Genomic DNA, 18839 nt, shown 5'->3' with positions numbered 1-18839 from the left:
GAAAAATTAGTAAATGAAAGAAATTTCAAAGTCTAATTCACAATCTAAGTAGTGACACATTGTTGCTACATGAATTTTTGTAATCTCCTTTTTAACTTATCTGTCTGAAATTTACTAAATACATACTTCCTAAATTAATAAGATAATCTAATATTTAAATATATTTATTATATCCATTACATTGGTAATGAATACCAAAGTACCTATCTACAATTTAAGCATGTTCATATCTAAAGAATGCTATCTTCAATTGTTTTGCTGTGAAGGCGTTGATTGAGGTAGAACTATGCTATCTTCAATTGTTTTGCTGTGAAGGCGTTGATTGAGGTAGAACTCCCTTGTTTCATAATTCTTTTTCGTTTCTATAAAATTGTTTTATAACTCTGTTTTACAGTATAAAAAATAATAATAATAATAATAATATACAACTTTAAAAACTCTGTTTTACAGCTCCCGAATGTTTTGCTCTCTGCATTGCCAATAAAGCTCACTTACTGGTTCCAAATCCTCCAACTTCAGTTTATTTTCCGCTTTACAAGTACAATTATTGAACGTCATAGCCATCCGCTGCTCATTTCAATCTGCAACGTTATGAAGGAGGCTCTGCACATTTTGATGATTGCACGAAATTCCTCTGAAAGCTATTCTGTGTTATTCAATACCTGTATTCTCAAGAACGCGATTTCATAATGCAAAAATGTCCACCCTTTCATCGCTTAGAGCGCATAACTTTCCATAACAAGATTATTTACTTGTATGTCAAGTGCGGAAGTTTGGTAGAAGCCCGTAAAGTGTTTAACCACACGAAAGAACGAGACATTGTCTCATGGAATACGATCATTGCAGCTTACAGAAGACATGGGTATTCTCAAGAGGCTCTCACACTTTTTCATCATATGCAACAAACAGGTTTCCAACCGGATAAGTTCACATTTGCCAGCGTACTTCCAGCCTGTGCCAAACTGGGAGCTTTGGAACAGGGTGTGGACATCCATCAAAGCATAATGGAAGGGGGTTTTCTGTCAGATATAATGGTTGGAAATGCTTTGGTAGACATGTACGCAAAATGTGGAAGCATGTACAAGGCATGTGAACTGTTTGAGAGCATGCCTCAAAGAGATGTGATCTCATGGAATGCAATAATTGCAGGATATGTACACAATGGATTTGTTGAGAAAGCTTTAGAAACATTCAAGCAAATGCAATCGGCAGGTGTAAAGCCGAACTCCACAACCTTTGTCAGCATACTCCCGGCCTGTGCCAAAATGGGAGCTTTGGAACAGGGTATTGATATCCACCAAAGCATCACTGATACAGGAATTTTATCAGATGTTGGAGTAGCAACTGCCTTGGTGGATATGTATGCAAAATGTGGAAACGTAGACAAGGCACGCGAAATGTTTGACAAAATGCCTCTAAGAGATGTAGTTTCATGGACTGCAATGATCGCAGGATATGCACAAAATGGTTTTGTTGAAAAGGCATTAGAAACTTTAAAGGAAATGCAGTTGGTAGGTGTAAAGCCAGACTCCACAACCTATGCCAGTATCCTCTCTGCTTGTGCTAAGATGGGTTTTTTGGAACAGGGTATGGATATCCAAAAAAGCATAGAAGACACAGGGATTTTGTCAGATGTTAGAGTTGCGACTGCCCTGGTAGACATGTACGCAAAATGTGGAAGGATGGACAAGGCACATGCATTGTTTTGCACAATGTCTCAAAAAAATGTGTACTCATGGACAGCAATAGTTGCAGGATTTGTACAGAATGGATTTACTGAAAAGGCTTTAGAAGCTTTCAAGGAAATGCAATTGACAGGAGTAACACCGAATTCCACAACCTTTGCCAGCATCCTCCCCGCCTGTGCCAAACTGGGAACTCTGGAACACGGTATTGACATTCATCAAAGCATAAAGGATAAAGGAATTGTGTCGGATGTTGTAGTTGCAACTGCCCTGGTAGACATGTATGCAAAATGTGGAAGTATTGACAATGCAAGCGAACTGTTTGAGAGAATGCCTCAAAAAAATGAGTTCTCATGGACTGCAATGATTGCAGGATATGCGCAAAATGGACTTGTTGAAAAGGCTTTAGAAACTTTCAAGCAAATGCAATTGGCAGGTGTAAAACCAGACTCCACAACCTTTGCTAGCATCCTCCCTGCCTGTGCCAAAATGGGAGCTTTGCAACAGGGTATGGACATCCACCAAAGCATAAAGGATATAGGAATTTTGTCAGATGTTGTAGTTGCAACTGCCTTGGTAGACATGTATTCAAAATGTGGAAGCATAAGCAAGGCGCGTGAACTGTTTGACAGAATGCCTCAAAGAGATGTCATTTCATGGAATGCAATGATTGCAGGATATGCACAAAATGGATTCTCTGAGGATGCTCTCAAAGTTTTTGAACTACTGGAGCGCTCTGGAACATATCCTGACAGTGTTAGCTTTGCTTGTGTACTATGTGCATGCAGCTATGCAGGGTTAATAGATAATGGCTGTACACATTTCAGTCACATGAGTAGCCTTTACTGCATTACACCTACAGTTGACCATTATGTGTGCATGGTTGACCTTCTTGGACGTGCTGGCTATCTTGAGGATACCCTGAAATTTATTGTTAAGATGCCAGTTAAACCTGTGGTGGTGGTATGGATGTGTTTTCTTGGTGCCTGTAGATCACATATGAATATTGGCTTAGGAGTATTTACAGCAAGTCTGCTTTTTGATTTGGATCCTAAAAATGTTGCAACTTATGTTCTTCTTTCAAACATCTACGCAGAAGTGGGCAGGTGGGATGAAGTTCAAATTGTAAGAAGATTGATGAAAGATGAGGGCATAAAAAAGATCCCTGGATGTAGTTGGATTGAAGATCACAAAACTGTACATGCTTTTTGTGCCGGAGACAGATCACATCCACAGACACACGAGATCTATGCAATGTTGGAGAAATTGGCTTGGGAGATGAAGGCGGCAGGGTATTTCCCGGATTCAAGGCATGTAGCTAATGCCGTGGAAGAGGAGGAAAAGGAATTATTTCTTTGTCACCATAGTGAAAAGTTGGCAATTGCATTCGGTTTGTTAAGTACACCCTCTGGAACAACTATAAGAGTTGTCAAGAATCTTCGAGTATGTGCTGATTGTCACAATGCAACGAAATTTATTTCTAAGATTGTTGCAAGAGAAATTGTTGTGAGAGATGCAAACCGTTTCCATCATTTCAAACAGGGACAATGTTCTTGTGGAGATTATTGGTGATGCTAAATGAAGCAATCTGAAAAATAGCTTCAATATGCAACATGTCAGAGCTGCAGTAATAAGGTTTAATGATTTGGCAATCTGGATCATGTTGTTAGCTTCATAAGATAGATGCATAGACTGCAATGCACATCAATAGTTGTGTATACTGTTGGGATATCAGTAAAAACCCCGCTTTATGATAGCATGGGCATTTCTTTGAATTGTTTTTATGAAACCTCCGTATAATAAATGAGAAGCTACACGGTGGAGAACAGGGGAAAAGTACAAGGCCAGGAATATTTTAAGTAAATGGAGATACTTGATTAGAATGAAATGGACGATGAGAGCTCATAATTACTCTTGACACTTGCAGAATTCTTTGATTTGGATTAATATTGTTATCTTTTCAATAGTTGGATTGAAGATCACAAAATGGTACATGTTTTTTGTGTTGGAGACACGAAATCTATGCAATGTTGGAGAAATTGGCTTGGGAGACGGAGGCAGCAGAGTATTTTTGGGATTCAAGACATTTAGCTAATGCTGTGGAAGAGGAGGAAAAGGAATAATCTTTTTCTCACCATAGTAAAAAGTTCGCAATTGCATTCTGTTTGTTAAGCACACCCTCTGGAACAACTATTAGAATTGTTAAGAATTTTCGAGTATGTGCTGGTTTCGACACTGCAACAAAAAAATTCTGCAAAATTGTTGGAAGAAAAATTGATGCAAACTTTTTCCATCATTCTAAACGAGGACATGTTCTTATGGAGATTATGGTGGTGTTAAATGAAGCTACCTGAAAAATGGCTTTGCAATAATATGCAATATGTCGGGCCTGCAGTAATAAAGATTAAATTTAATGTTGAATATTTAGCAATGTAGACTATGATGTTGGCTTCATAAAATAGACGCATAGAGTGAAATGCAAATCAGTAATTATTTATACTGTTGGGGTAAAACCCTGCTTTATGATAACATGAACATTTCTTAACAAGTGATGTTCTTGATGAAAAACATATTTTGAATAAGAATGCACTGTAGAGATGAAAAGCATATTTTGAATTAGAATGCACTAAAGTCCAAAAACCAAGAATAATCATAGAGCCACAAGAATTTTGGAGAGGTGTTAGCACTACTTGCACAACCGGATGGTCAACCAAAGTAAGGTGCGGTTGTAGCAGTATAACGAAGAAAACAAGTGCTACATGAGAAGACACAAGAGAACTATAAAAATTGTTTCTACTTTTGTTTTGCGAACTTTATCATGGACATCTTAACTATTATCTATATTTTAGTTTTCAGAAGAGGTTGAACAAGTCCTTGGAGGTGCAGAAGAGTGATGTGGGTTAGTTGGGTTAGTTGGTAAGGATCACTTGTAAGAATTTGCCTAAGGCAATAATTCAACACCAAGATCAAGAAGCTCAATAGATAGCACAAGAGAGACTAATGATGATCAAATGAGAATGAACATCAGATGATTGGATAATTGGATTAATATATCATAGAAGTGTCTTCTATATAAAGGCAACTGATATGACTAGGAGTCAACAAAGAAATAAACATCACAACTAAGCACATGTCCACTAAGAGCGGATTATCCTCCATCGAGCATAGGAGTTTGTGCGATGATGAGAGGATAAGTTTACATAAGTGTATCTCATAAAGAGATGTTGTAGACACCATGTGCTCAAATAAGTTGCTAACTACTGTGTTGTCAACAAGACAACTCGTATGACTATGCATATTCCTAAATGTCTACATGACAAGTAATATAAAAATTCATTATCCTAAGTAAACTCAAGTAAAGTGTAATAATAATTAATTATTTACACTAACACCCCCCCTTAAGTACAACTTCGACGAATGCACTTAAGCTCACAAAGCTAAATGCAAGATGCAATGTGGGTCCCAACTACTAGGCCATGTTAGGTACCCATGTACAAATGCAATGAAATACATACTATGTGATGCAATGCAATCTCTCTGAAAATGGAGAAAGATGGAAAACCTCATGGGAAAAACCTCCTCCAAAAAGAGAGATGAAGTAGTACAAGAGGCATGCAAGGATGAAGTAATCAAGACCCCGCATACATGACATACATCATGCATGTACAAGCATATATCTTCCATAAGAAAAAATACATGATGGTATCCCCCCATATTGAATAATCTCTTGCAAGGATGTTATGAAGACAAAAAAGTATCCAATGCCTACAAACGACATTTCTTCCTTTAGGAAGAAGATACACCAAGTATAGGTGCAAGTATACTTCCCATTGTGGATAGGAAGATGGATGAGGAATCCATATGTAGTATGCTATGGATGCTGCCTTTGAAGTCTGCTCATATGTTGACAAGTCTTTGATGAATGTAGATGCCACAAACCAATCTGGTGGATGCCCAAAAGAAGGTGGAAAAAAAGGTAACATGTCCATGTATGAAAGTGAATCAAACTCCAAATACAAGGAATCATCCTTATAGGAAGATATGGGAAGAGAAGTAATGTAGCCTCCCCTCAATGATGAATGCACACCCATGAAAGAAGCTCCTTGATGACTGAAGAAGTTGCACCATGAAAGTTGAATGATGTTCCTCCTTGTAGGAAGAAGTGGTGCCATAGGTGTAGTAGAGAATGCTCCTCAACTAGTAGGAAGAATCCTCCCTACCTGTGCCAAAATGGGGGCTTTGCAATAGGGTATGGACATCCACCAAAGCATAAAGGATATAGGAATTTTCTCAGATGTTGTTGTTGCAACTGCCTTGGTAAACATGTATTCAAAATGTGGAAGCATAAGCAAGGTACGCGAATTGTTTGATAGAATGCCTTAAAGAGATGTCATTTCATGGAATACAATGATTGCAGGATATGCACAAAATGGATTCTGTGAGGATGCTCTCAAAGTTTTTGAACTAATGGAGCACTCTTGAACATATCCTGACAGTGTTAGCTTTGCTTGTGTACTATGTGCATGCAGCTATGCAGGGTTAATAGATAATGGTTGTACACATTTCAGTCACATGAGTAGCCTTTATTGCATTACACCTATAGTTGACCATTATGTGTGCATGGTTGACCTTCTTGGACGTGTTGGCTATCTTGAGGACACCCTGAAATTTATCGTTAAGATGCCTGTTAAACCTATGGTGGTGGTATGGATGTGTTTTCTTGGTGCCTATAGATTACATATGAATATTGGCTTAGGAGTATTTACAACAACTCTGCTTTTTGATTTGGATCCTAAAAATGTTGTGACTTATGTTCTTCTTTCAAACATCTATGTAGAAGTGGGTAGGTGGGATGAAGTTCAAATGGTAAGGAGATTGATGAAAGATGAGGACATAAAAAAGATCCCTGGATGTAGTTGGATTGAAGATCACAACATGGTACATGCTTTTTGTGCTGGAGATAGATCACATCCATAGACACATGAGATCTATGCAATGTTGGAGAAATTGGCTTAGGAGATGAAGGTGGTAGGGTATTTCCCAGGTTCAAGGCATGTAGCTAATGTCATGGAAGAGGAGGAAAAGGAATTATTTCTTTGTCACCATAGTGAAAAATTGGCAATTGCATTCAGTTTGTTAAGTACACCCTCTGGAACAACTATAAGAGTTGTTAAGAATCTTTGAGTATGTGTTGATTGTCACAATGCAATGAAATTTATTTCTAAGATTGTTGCAAGAGAAATTGTTGTGAGAGATGCAAACCGTTTCCATCATTTCAAACAAGGACAATGTTCTTGTGGAGATTATTGGTGATGCTAAATGAAGCAATCTGAAAAATAGCTTCGATGTGCAACATGTCAGAGCTGCAGTAATAAGGTTTAATTATTTGGCAATATGGATCATGTTGTTAGCTTCATAAGGTAGATGCATAGACTACAATGCACATCAATAGTTGTGTATACTGTTGGGATATCAGTAAAAACCCCGCTTTATGATAGCATGGGCATTTCTTTGAATTGTTTTTTATGAAACCTCCTTATAATAAATGAGAAGCTACACGAGGTGGAGAACAAGGGAAAAGTACAAGGCGAGGAACATTTTAAGTAAATGGAGATACTTGATTAGAAGGAAATGGACAATGAGAGCTCATAATTACTCTTGACACTTTGCAGAATTCTTTGATTTGGATTAATATTATTATCTTTTCAATAGTTGGATTGAATATCACAAAATGGTACATGCTTTTTGTGTTGGAGATAAGAAATCTATGCAATGTTGGAGAAATTGGCTTGGGAGACGGAGGTAGCAGAGTATTTTTAGGATTCAAGACATTTAGCTAATGTTGTGGAAGGGGAGGAAAAGGTATTTCTTTGTCACCATAGTAAAAAGTTCGCAATTGCATCTTGTTTGTTAAGCACACCCTCTAGAACAACTATTAGAATTATTAAGAATTTTCAAGTATGTGCTGGTTTCGACACTGCAACAAAAAATTTCTCCAAAATTGTTGGAAGAAAAATTGATGCAAACATTTTCCATCATTCTAAATGAGGACATGTTCATATGGTGATTATGGTGGTGTTAAATGAAGCTACCTGAAAAATGGCTTTGCAATAATATGCAATATGTCGGGCCTGCAATAATAAAGATTAAATTTAATGTTGAATATTTAGCAATGTAGACTATGCTTTTGGCTTCATAAAATAGATGCATAGAGTGAAATGCAAATCAGTAATTATGTATACTATTGGGGTAAAATCCTACTTTATGATAACATGAACATTTATTAACAAGTGATGTTCTTGATGAAAAACATATTTTGAATTAGAATGCACTGTAGAGATGAAAAGCATATTTTGAATCAAAATGCACTAATGTCCAAGAACCAAGAATAATCATAGAGCCACGATAATTTTGGAGAGGTGTTAGCACTACTTGCACAACCGGATGGTCAACCAAAGTAAGGTGCGGTTGTAGCAGTATAATGAAGAAAACAAGTGCTACATGAGAAGACACAAGAGAACTATAAAAATTGTTTCTACTTTTGTTTTGAGAACTTTATCATGGACATCTTAACTATTATCTATATTTTAGTTTTCAGAAGAGGTTGAACAAGTTCTTGGAGGTGCAGAAGGGTGATGTGGGTTAGTTGGTAAGGACCACTTGTAAGAATTTTCCTAAGACAATAATTCAACACCAAGATCAAGAAGCTCAATAGATAGCACAATAGAGACTAATGATGATCAACTGAGAATGGATATTAGATGATTTGATATGAGATAATTAGATAATTGGATGAATACATCATAGAAGTGCCTTGTATATAAAGGTAACTGATATGACTAGGAGTCAGCAAAGAGATAAACATCACAACCAAGAACATGTCCACCAAGAGTGGATTATCCTCCATTGAGCACAAGAATTTGTGTGATGATGAGAGGATAAGTTTACATAGGTGTATCTCATAAAGAGATGTTGTAGACACCATGTGCTCAAATAAGTTGCTAACTCTTGTGTTGTCAGCAAGACAACTCATATGTCTATGCATATTCCTAAATGTCTACATGACAACTAATATAAAAATGCATTATCCTAGGTAAACTTAAGTAAAGTGTAATAATAATTAATTATTTACATTAACACCCCCCCTTAAATGCAACTTTAGGGAATGCACTTAAGCTCACAAAGCTAAATGCAAGATGCAATGTGGGTCCTAGCTACTAGGCCATGTTAGGTACCCATGTACAAATGCAATGAAATACATACAAGGCGATGCAATGCAATCTCTCTGAAAATGAAGAAAGAGGGAAAATTTCATGGGAAAAACCTCCTCCAAAAAGAGACATGAAGTAGTACAAGATGCATGCAAGGATGAAGTAATCAAGACCCCCCATACATGACATACATCTTGCATGTACAAGCATATATCCCCCATAAGAAAAAATACATGATGGTATCCCCCCATATTGAATAATCTCCTATAAGGATGTTATGAAGACAAAAAAGTATCAAATGCCTACAAACGAAATTTCTCCCTTTAGGAAGAAGATACACCAAGTATAGGTGCAAGTATACTTCCCATTGTGGATAGGAAGATGGATGAGGAATCCATATGTAGTATGCTATGGATGCTACCTCTAAAGTCTACTCATATGTTGACAAGTCTTTGATGAATGTAGATGCCACAAGCCAATCTAGTGGATGCCCAAAAGAAGGTAGCAAACAAGGTAACATTTCCATGTATGAAAGTGAATCAAACTCCAAAGACAAGGAATCATCCTTATAGGAAGATATGGGAAGAGAAGTAATGTAGCCTCCCCTCAATGATGAATGCACACCCATGAAAGAAGCTCCTTGATGACTGAAGAAGTTGCACTATGAAAATTGAATGATGTTCCTTCTTGTAGGAAGAAGTGGTGCCATAAGTGTAGTAGAGAATGCTCCCCAACTAGTAGGAAGAATCCTCAAAAGATATGATGTCTGAGGAAACTGGAATACAATCTCCAAAAACTGATATGTCTCCTTTGAAGTAAAAGTATCCTCCTCCAACTGCTGAAAAGAAGTGTCCACAATCATGTTAGTCTCAAAAGAAAGATCAAGTGGTTGAGGGTCAGAGTGTTCCCTCACAACAAGTGAAGAAGAATTATCCTCAACAAAGAGAAGATGGATGTCATCAATAATGTCTCCCACATCTTCAATGTAGGACTCCACAAACAACATTGCAATGTCTGGAAGGAAGTCATCCCATGAAGCTGAAATAAGAAGACATGGTGTTTCCTGCTACTCTGAATCAAGAGCATCTATGGCTGGAACTGGATTAGTAGAAGCAATAGGAGCATCGTGAGGTATGATCTTAACTGGAGTTGTAGGTACCACAACTGGAGTGACTGGAAGTAGAATGTCCTTTGGTAATAGAGTGACTCGTGGATCACCATATGCTTCCGAAAGACACATCCAAACATTATGAGGACTACTTGCCTTACTAAAAGGATCAAAAAATTCCTTACTCATACTATTATACATAAAGCAAAGAAGAAGAGAAAGATGTCCCCAATTAGTATTAGGTGGAAATATCTTCGTATATAGATAAGGAAACACTTCTTATGTTCTCTTAGATGATCAATCATCAAAGCACTCCATTTCTGACAGTTCTTTTTTGTCAATTTGAATCTTAAACCAAAGTGACACTTTTGACATGACTCCATGAGATCAAATAATGTATGCACCCCCAAAATGCAAAAATAATCAAAGAAACCCACCCTTAATGCATGATTTGGCACTTTATATTTAGTGCGATTACAATGGCCACTTTTCAATTTAGGGCCTAAGTGGACTTCTAATTTTGCTAGTTACAACAACAAATATGAAGCTATATTAGACTCAGCAAGATAAGACACAAGACCTCTTAAGGATCTAATTAATTACAAGTGCCAATAGGCCAAAATGAGACCAAATTTTGAAAGTACTATGTCTACTTAGAATTACTCCAAATTGATACCAGATCTGGAAAGTAAACAAAAAATATACACTGTCAAAAAAAATAGCACCTAAATATGTGTCTAGATGAGCCCGAACTAAGCCTTTGAAGTTGCAAAAATCAAGATTTGTGATTTGCATAAATATTTAGGAACAAAGTTTACAAACAACTTGCAGCAATGTGTAGATCACGAAATTCTACCCCAAAACAAAACAAAAAATTGCTCGAAAAAAGAAGTCCATATGAGGGAGATATTGATGTTTGAAAATCACCTCTGTAATTACTTTTCCTGAATTGCCACCGTCACACCTCCAAAAATCAATTGACTCTAGATTTCACCTTAGATGTCTAATTTTGATGAAACAAAAGTTGATTTGGGGATATTTTGACCTTCTGAATATGATGTCAATATTTGATTTGCACCACCAAGATCCAATCTTGACCTACAAATAAAAAACATTTCCAATGGCTATGCAATGAAGCTCCCGTGGCTCTAATACCATGTAAGAATTTGCCTAACACAATAATTCAACACCAAGATCAAGAAGCTCAATAGTTAGCACAAAAGAGACTAATGATGATCAAATGAGAATGGATATCAGATAATTGGATAATTGGATGAATACATCATAGAAGTGCCTTGTATATAAAGACAACTGATATGTGCCTTGTATATAAAGGCAATTGATATGACTAGGAGTCAGCAAAGAGATAAACATCACAACTAAGCACATGTCCACCAAGAGTGGATTATCCTCCATTAAGCATAGGAGTTTTTGCGATGATGAGAGGATAAGTTTACATAGTTCTATCTCATACAGAGATGTTGTAGACACCATGTGCTCAAATAAGTTGCTAACTCTTGTGTTGTCAACAAGACAACTCATATGACTATGCATATTCCTAAGTGTCTACATGACAACTAATATAAAAATGCATTATCGTAAGTAAACTTAAGTAAAGTGTAATAATAATTAATTATTTACACTAACACCATTAAGCAAAGAAAGACAACAAACGTACTCATCAAACTCATCGCCAAACAGTTAAATCCTAATAGCAATATCACAAGATGAACAGTTAGCAAAATCTGGTATATATATGCTTTAAGTTGCATGTAATTTAAATAGACAAGTTCAATAAGATTGTAATCATAGATGGCAATGAACAACTTTAGAACCTTGCTTCACAATAAACTAATGCTAAAGTTGGAAGAACTAAGATAGGCTACCAGCATAGTCAAATACATATTTGATTACCAAACTTCATTGCTATTTTCTTGGGGATGAAATAAGCTTTACCATTGATTAAAATAGATTAGTATTTTTAAAAAAAAATTATTGTTGTTTCATTAGTAAGTACTTCTTATACAATTATATGTCATTAAAATATCTTTCATCAAACATTTTAGAAAACAAATAATATGTCTTGGCCTTAGTTTCTAAATTTCTATTAATGCTAAAATCAAGACATAATTGTATAAAATATTATTTATTTATCAACACATAATCTTTTGATACTATTTTGGTGGAAACAATCAACTACCAATTTGTGCCATACAAAAACATCAATTCAACCTATGCATAAAATTAATTGTGCCAAACTCATATGTCTTTAATAATCAATATTTTTTCTTGAATATTTTATTTTATTTTAAAGCAAGCCATAGATTACAAAAATATAGAATTCAATAAACACATCAAATTCAGTCTATAATATTAGTAATACCTTAAGTCTATAATATTAGTCATACCTTAAATCTTGAAAATAACTACTCTTTTTTTAAGGATATTAAGGAAATACATGAATAGTAGATATACTACCTCCATATCCATAAATCATGTAGCATAAAAGGAAGTAATAACTTTTTTTTAATCTATATTTAGGATGCATTTCAACAATAACAAAATAAATGCCTATTTGAATAGAAACAATATATTGAAAATAGGGAAAAAAATATTGAGAATAGAACAAGTAATAGCTAGATCTAGATATAATAATATGATGCAAAGTTTAGTAAATGAGTGTATATTTATACAAGTTTGATAAATTGGACAAGTGAGAAGGTTGAGTAAATACTTCATAGAAAGATATTCTATTTATGGATATATTAGATATTTGAAATAATAAGATTATTAGGAATAATACAAGATAGAGGATAAAAGGATATAATAATATAGACTTAGGATGACTAAAATCATATGAAAAGAATGAAATGATGAATAAAATTCTTAAGGATAAATAACTAAAATGAAATATAGAAAGATTGATCTGTATAGATGAAGTAATCAAATAAGCAACATGAATACTGAGCTGATACATATATGCAAACAAACACATTTGTACAATCTTAATTAGGAAGAAAAGTAAGAAATTATGTTAAATCTCAATCATTATATTTTGTAAAAGACCTTACCAATTTATTTGTACAACTCTCCTTTTCTTTCCATATGCAAAATTTTAATGGAAATCCATATTGACACATTTTGGATTTGGTGAAATTTCTTTAAATGAAGTAATTTCATACCTTTTTCACTTATATTCCCACACCTATTATGTCATAGTGTTGTTTTAGAATCTACAATAATTGTCCGATATTCTTCCTACTCAATTGCAACAACTATTCATGAACATTGACTTTTCTCTATAACAATTGAAGTAAAAGGAACAATATGACCTATATAAGGTGTCTAATTTCACTCATTTTTCTACTTCTAAGAAACCTTTTGAAACATTTCTATTTGTACCATTAAAAGTAATTGTGCAATCCTCATCACCTAGTTGCCCCATTAAAATTAAATTTCTACTCAATCTTAGAACATGTCTTACCTCTTCTAGTATCCAATGAACCATATTGCAACTTAATCTTTATTCTTCATTTTCCAATGATCTGGCAAGGTTTATTACTCCTAATACTAGTCCAAAATCCCTTGGACATAATCAAGAAAATAACTTCTATGGGGTATAGCATGAAACAATGCCCTTGAATCTAAAACTTGTGATTCATCTGAACTTTCTAGGGAAAGAAGAAAATCATCCTCTTCTCATTTATTACTTAATACATTTGTTTCATTATTTCCTTCATGTTTGTCTCCTTCATTGTTCTTCCAAGACCAAAAATGGTCCAACAATCTTTCTTCTTATGGGCTATCTTCCCATAGTACCAACAATCTCTTGGTCTTATGGATTGAGACCTCTTGCCCTTTGGTTTTCCTCATGATTTATCATAGTTTTCAAACTTGTTTCCTCTCCAATGACCTTCCCTTACTTTCTACATTTGAGATACTATTTGATGTAGACCCACTTGAGCTTTTCCTAAGAATTTTCACACTCAAAATAATGACAACCTCATCAAATTTTAGGGTATTTGAACTAGAAACATAGTTACTAACAACCATTACAAATTCATTCCAACTTTTAAGAAAAGAACACAAAATCAAAAGATCCTTAATTTCTTCATCAAAATTGATATTAACAAAAGATAATTGATTGGTGGGTGTATTAAAATTATCTAAATGATCAACACTCGACCCGCCTTCTACCATCTTCATATTAAATAAATACTTCATGAAAACTACCTTATTCAAAGCTGGCATATTTTAATACAACTTCGCTAGGGTTTCCATCGATTCTTCAGTTGTCTTCTCTTTTCTAATATTAAGTGTCGTTGGTTGTGTCAGGCATAACTAAATACTACCAAGTACCTTTCTATCCAAATATTCTAGTCCCCATCTAACATTTTTGGGTCTTTCTTGAATTCTCCTCCCAATAGCAACCATCAATCCTTCTGATAGAGATAGTCCTTCATTTACAATTTCCATAGTTGAAAGTTTTGGACATTAAACTTTTCAATCTTTAGCTTTCCCCCATATGTCATTACTCACTTAACCATGAAACTTGTCGAATGCCCTGCTCAGAGATCCTTGGAACAAGGATGAAATACAAGCCAAGATAATAAAAAATTGAACAAGTATGAGTGCACATGACAACATCATACGCGGATCTCAAAGATCACAATGAAAGACTTAGTCACCATACCGGCAACCAACAAATCTCCAAATGCCACTACCCGAACAAAATGACTAACCACGGAGGGACACAAAGAAATACAAATTCAAAAACATACCAAATTCGAAATGCAATTCCAAGGTATTCAAGAGCACCATAAAGGGTATCCAAAACACCTCCTAAAACTTCTAGTCAAATTGAAAGGTGCCTGTTGCCCACTCAAGCAAGTTTTTCCAAAACTCAAGCGATACTTTGAATCAATATGGTATGATACTTTCTAGTATTGTATGACCTTTCTAACGAAGGCGTACAATACAATCAAAGTTTTGGAGACACTTCTCAAGAAGGCATGTGATACTTTAGCAATATCGTACGAACTTTCTCCAAGAGGCGTGTGATACAACAGAGTGTTGCACGATAGAGTTTACATGGGCGTGCAATACTTTCCAGTATCATACAATTCTTCTCCTTTGAGCGTGTGATACTTTAAAGTATCACCCAATGCTGATGCATGGTTGCCCTGAGAAAGCAAGAATTACTCTAAGGTCCAAAACAAGGGATAAAACAAGGAATAAAACCTCCACACTAGGGAGTACCGAATCCACAATTGAGGCAAGGACACTCAAAACAATAGCTACCAAACGAAAATTGCATCTAACCATCTAACATAATGGTGAAGGGAAAGTACAAAAGGTAACATCAGAGTTTACTAAAACAACATTACAATAAACTAAAACAACATCGCAATGAACAAAATATTAAAACTAAGTACGTGGTTCCTCCCAATCATAATAGCATCATAAGACCATCATGGGTCCTAGCCATCCCTCGCGTGTAACATTCCAAACTACCAACTAGATCGTCAGTGTTATCTTATGAGGATGCTACTACTAAAATGTGCTACAACATAAGAATAAGGAAATCTAACATGCTAGAAGTAAAGCACAAGATAATCCTACAAATCAATCTCATTGTCTAACATATGTTAAATATTGTAATACAAGAATACATCAATTAAATTAAAATCATCTAACATGATATCCAATCATTCCAATGAAAGCATAAATCACAAGGAAGCATACTCTAAAACCTGAAGTACCAAGTGAAAATATCCAGCAATGGTCGCACTGGGATAATAGACCATCTTTGTACACCAGTCCCCAGCAATGGTGAAGGTAGCTACACCTCCCAACCATGTGGAACCTGTGGGTCCACTCTCATCATGTTGATGGAGATAATGATCCAACCACAAACACACATAAATAAAACATCTATGGCTAACACTCATGCCAGACAGTATGATGATTGAAACCAAGAACATAGACAATGCATAAACTACAAGTCTTGGTTAGACACTCAATAGGCTACTATGTAGGGGCTGACATCACAAAGAGTCTCTTAGCATCGAAAAGCCCAAGCTTGGAATTGTGTGGACTCAACTTCCCAATGGAAGGCTCTCACATTGAAGCATTTTTATAATCTTAAATGTTATTACCACCTAGTGTTTTATTTAGTTATCACTTACTTAAAACTTCCTCTACCACCCCTTTGGTCAATGGTCACCATGCTGTGAGATAGAAGCCCTCTCCATATGCTACCCTACCCATGCTCATCCAACGATGAGTACTCGTAGACATGCATATTCTCAAACAAACCCTAAATGATCATAACTCCACCAAAGTACAAATGGGAGATTGGGCCTCGTAAGTCACCCAACATTGTACGCATACATACTCGTGTGTGGAACACTATCATCACAAAGATCATAACACAAGGACTGTATGAGAACACAATGCAAAATATCACTTAACAGAAAATAGCTTGGGAGGATAGATATGACATGCATCCCAATGCAACATAAAAGTGCAATAATGGTCTGACTGACATCCAAATGGATGATCCAAGTCCACGACCAACATCATGCCAAGAAAACTTATGAAAACAAGGTGACACATAAAATGAGGTAAAAACCCCCAAAACTGGAAAATTTTGAAATTAAAACCAATTTGGTCTTGAGGCACAAAAACCTCAAAAATCCAATAAAATTTGGGTTCAAACATCATATGCAAAAATAGTTAGCATAACATTGCGAAACCCCAAATCCCCATCCTGAAAATAGGGAAAATGTTCATACCTAACCAATCGGTCAGAACCAACAAATAGAAACAAAGGGGAACAATAATTCTCAACCTCCTAACAAATTGATACCAAAAACAAAAGCTGAAACGAAGTAGAAACAAGAAAACAAGAGAGCCCTACCTGATAGCAAAAGGGGTAGAAACTAAAATCAACCTAATAAAATAAATAACCCATTGATACTGCCAAAAGTGATGAAAAAGCAAGGTCTTCCTGAGCTAGATCCAACGAGTATGTCCTCGCAAAGATCCCACACCCATAGCTCTCACAATGAATAGAAGACCAATCCTTCGAAAAAAGCTCTCCAATTTCTAAATTGCAAAATTGAAAAATGAGGAATTAAATTTCTCTTTCCATACTTAGTCACTTTTCGAGTGAATAATTGATTAGGACAAATAGCCAGTTAGACTAGCTAAACTCTTAATCGACCCAAACAAAAAATAGATTATCCCTCATAATAGGAATCCACCTAAGGAAAAGCTACCAAAAATTAGATTCAATAAAATGTAAAGCCCAAAAACCAAAATCACAAAAATTTCCTTAACAACTTTCACGGCAATGTGAACCTCTAAATGCACAGACACGCTCACTAGTCTAATCACATAATTCAATGAGTTTGGATTTAATAATCGCCGAAAGGTTTAGTCTAAATGATTAATTAAGGATATGTCAACCATATAGGGACAACATGGGTGAAAAATGAATCGTTGAATCACTAACTCCATGTGCCACTACCAGGGATACAAATCCTGCACACTAAAACACACGATCAAGTGTAATTGCATATAATATCATAGCTAAAGCAATAAATGCATTAAATAACTAATTTAACCATTTGTTCAATTATACCTAAATAATCCATTTACATCAATCACATTCAAATAAAGCATAAGAGACAAGAATGAAGTAAATAATCATAGCATGAAATCTATCACATAATAGAATTAGAGATATATCCAAATACTAGATAATCAAATATTATCATAGACCTACTATTATCTCAAAATGGCATCAACATGCAAATATGATAAATTGAACAACATAGCAATAAAACATCTATGGTACTAAAATCAAAGTTTAACATTCAACCCTTAGGTCATCAGGTACAAATAAAAAGAGTATCAAGTATCTCTTGAATCAAAATAAACAAGGTACAAACTACAAACACTAGAGGCACTATGTCCTCCTCCACTAGCATAGGCTTACTCCTAGAAGCCAACAAAAAGATAGTGGTACAATCACCTCAATCATGTAGCATCTTCCCAAGATGTAGAGATCTCATTGCTTAGGTCCCATTGGACCCTTGCTTGATGTCCAACCTTGCAAGATCATCCTTTGCTATTGTAGGATACGAGTGGGCTCCAAAGTAAGCTACCTATCAGCCACCTGCAAAGCATCCCAATCAAGAACATCGATCACATTCAAAATATACTGCATCTAGACATAAACATGAAAGACATCGTCAATGTGCAATAGGCTAGGTGGAAACACTAGTCGATAAGCAACAGGACCAATCCTCTCAAGGATCTCAAATGGTCCAAAAAAATTTGGCACGAGCTTAGAGCCTTTCCCATAATAGATGGGACTCTTCCTTAGCCACACTCTCAAAAACACCTTGTCACCAATAGAAAAGTGACGATCCAACCTATGGACATTAGTATACTTCTTCTGTCTGTCCTAAGTAGTAACCAAATGCTCCCTAATATGAAAAACCTATTGCTCCATATCTTGAAGCATCTCTAGACCCAAAAGAACTCAGTCCTCTAAACAATCCCATCTCAAAGGGTTACAAGACGGTCTACCATACAAGGCCTGAAAAGGTGATATGCCAAGAGAACTATGACACCCATTGTTGTATGAAAACTTGACAAGGTATAAATAATCCTCCCATTTCACTTGCCTATCCATCATATACATGTGAATTTTATCCTCCAGAACTTGATTCACTCTCTTAGTCTGACCATTAGTCTCTAGGTGATAAGCTGAACTAAACTTGAGATGCGCACCCAAAGCATGCTAGAGAGACATCCATAGTG

At 35.6% G+C, this 18839-nt stretch overlaps 1 pseudogene across 1 annotated transcript in view; it reads left to right on the top strand.

Moving 5' to 3' along the window:
• The first annotated feature begins 458 nt into the window (after positions 1-458).
• The window catches only part of LOC149533176 (pentatricopeptide repeat-containing protein At1g11290, chloroplastic-like), a 47753-nt pseudogene continuing 29372 nt past the window's right edge, over positions 459-18839 (top strand). The window contains exon 1 of the transcript XR_016356809.1: positions 459-2390. The product of XR_016356809.1 is annotated as a pentatricopeptide repeat-containing protein At1g11290, chloroplastic-like (transcript). The remainder of the gene's footprint in view (positions 2391-18839) is intronic.

This window comes from Cupressus sempervirens, chromosome 10 (assembly GCF_028749045.1).
Source record: "Cupressus sempervirens isolate cs-2001-9-10 chromosome 10, ASM2874904v1, whole genome shotgun sequence".
In the NCBI taxonomy this organism is placed as follows: domain Eukaryota; kingdom Viridiplantae; phylum Streptophyta; class Pinopsida; order Cupressales; family Cupressaceae; genus Cupressus; species Cupressus sempervirens.
This window is presented reverse-complemented; position numbering and strand designations above follow the sequence as displayed.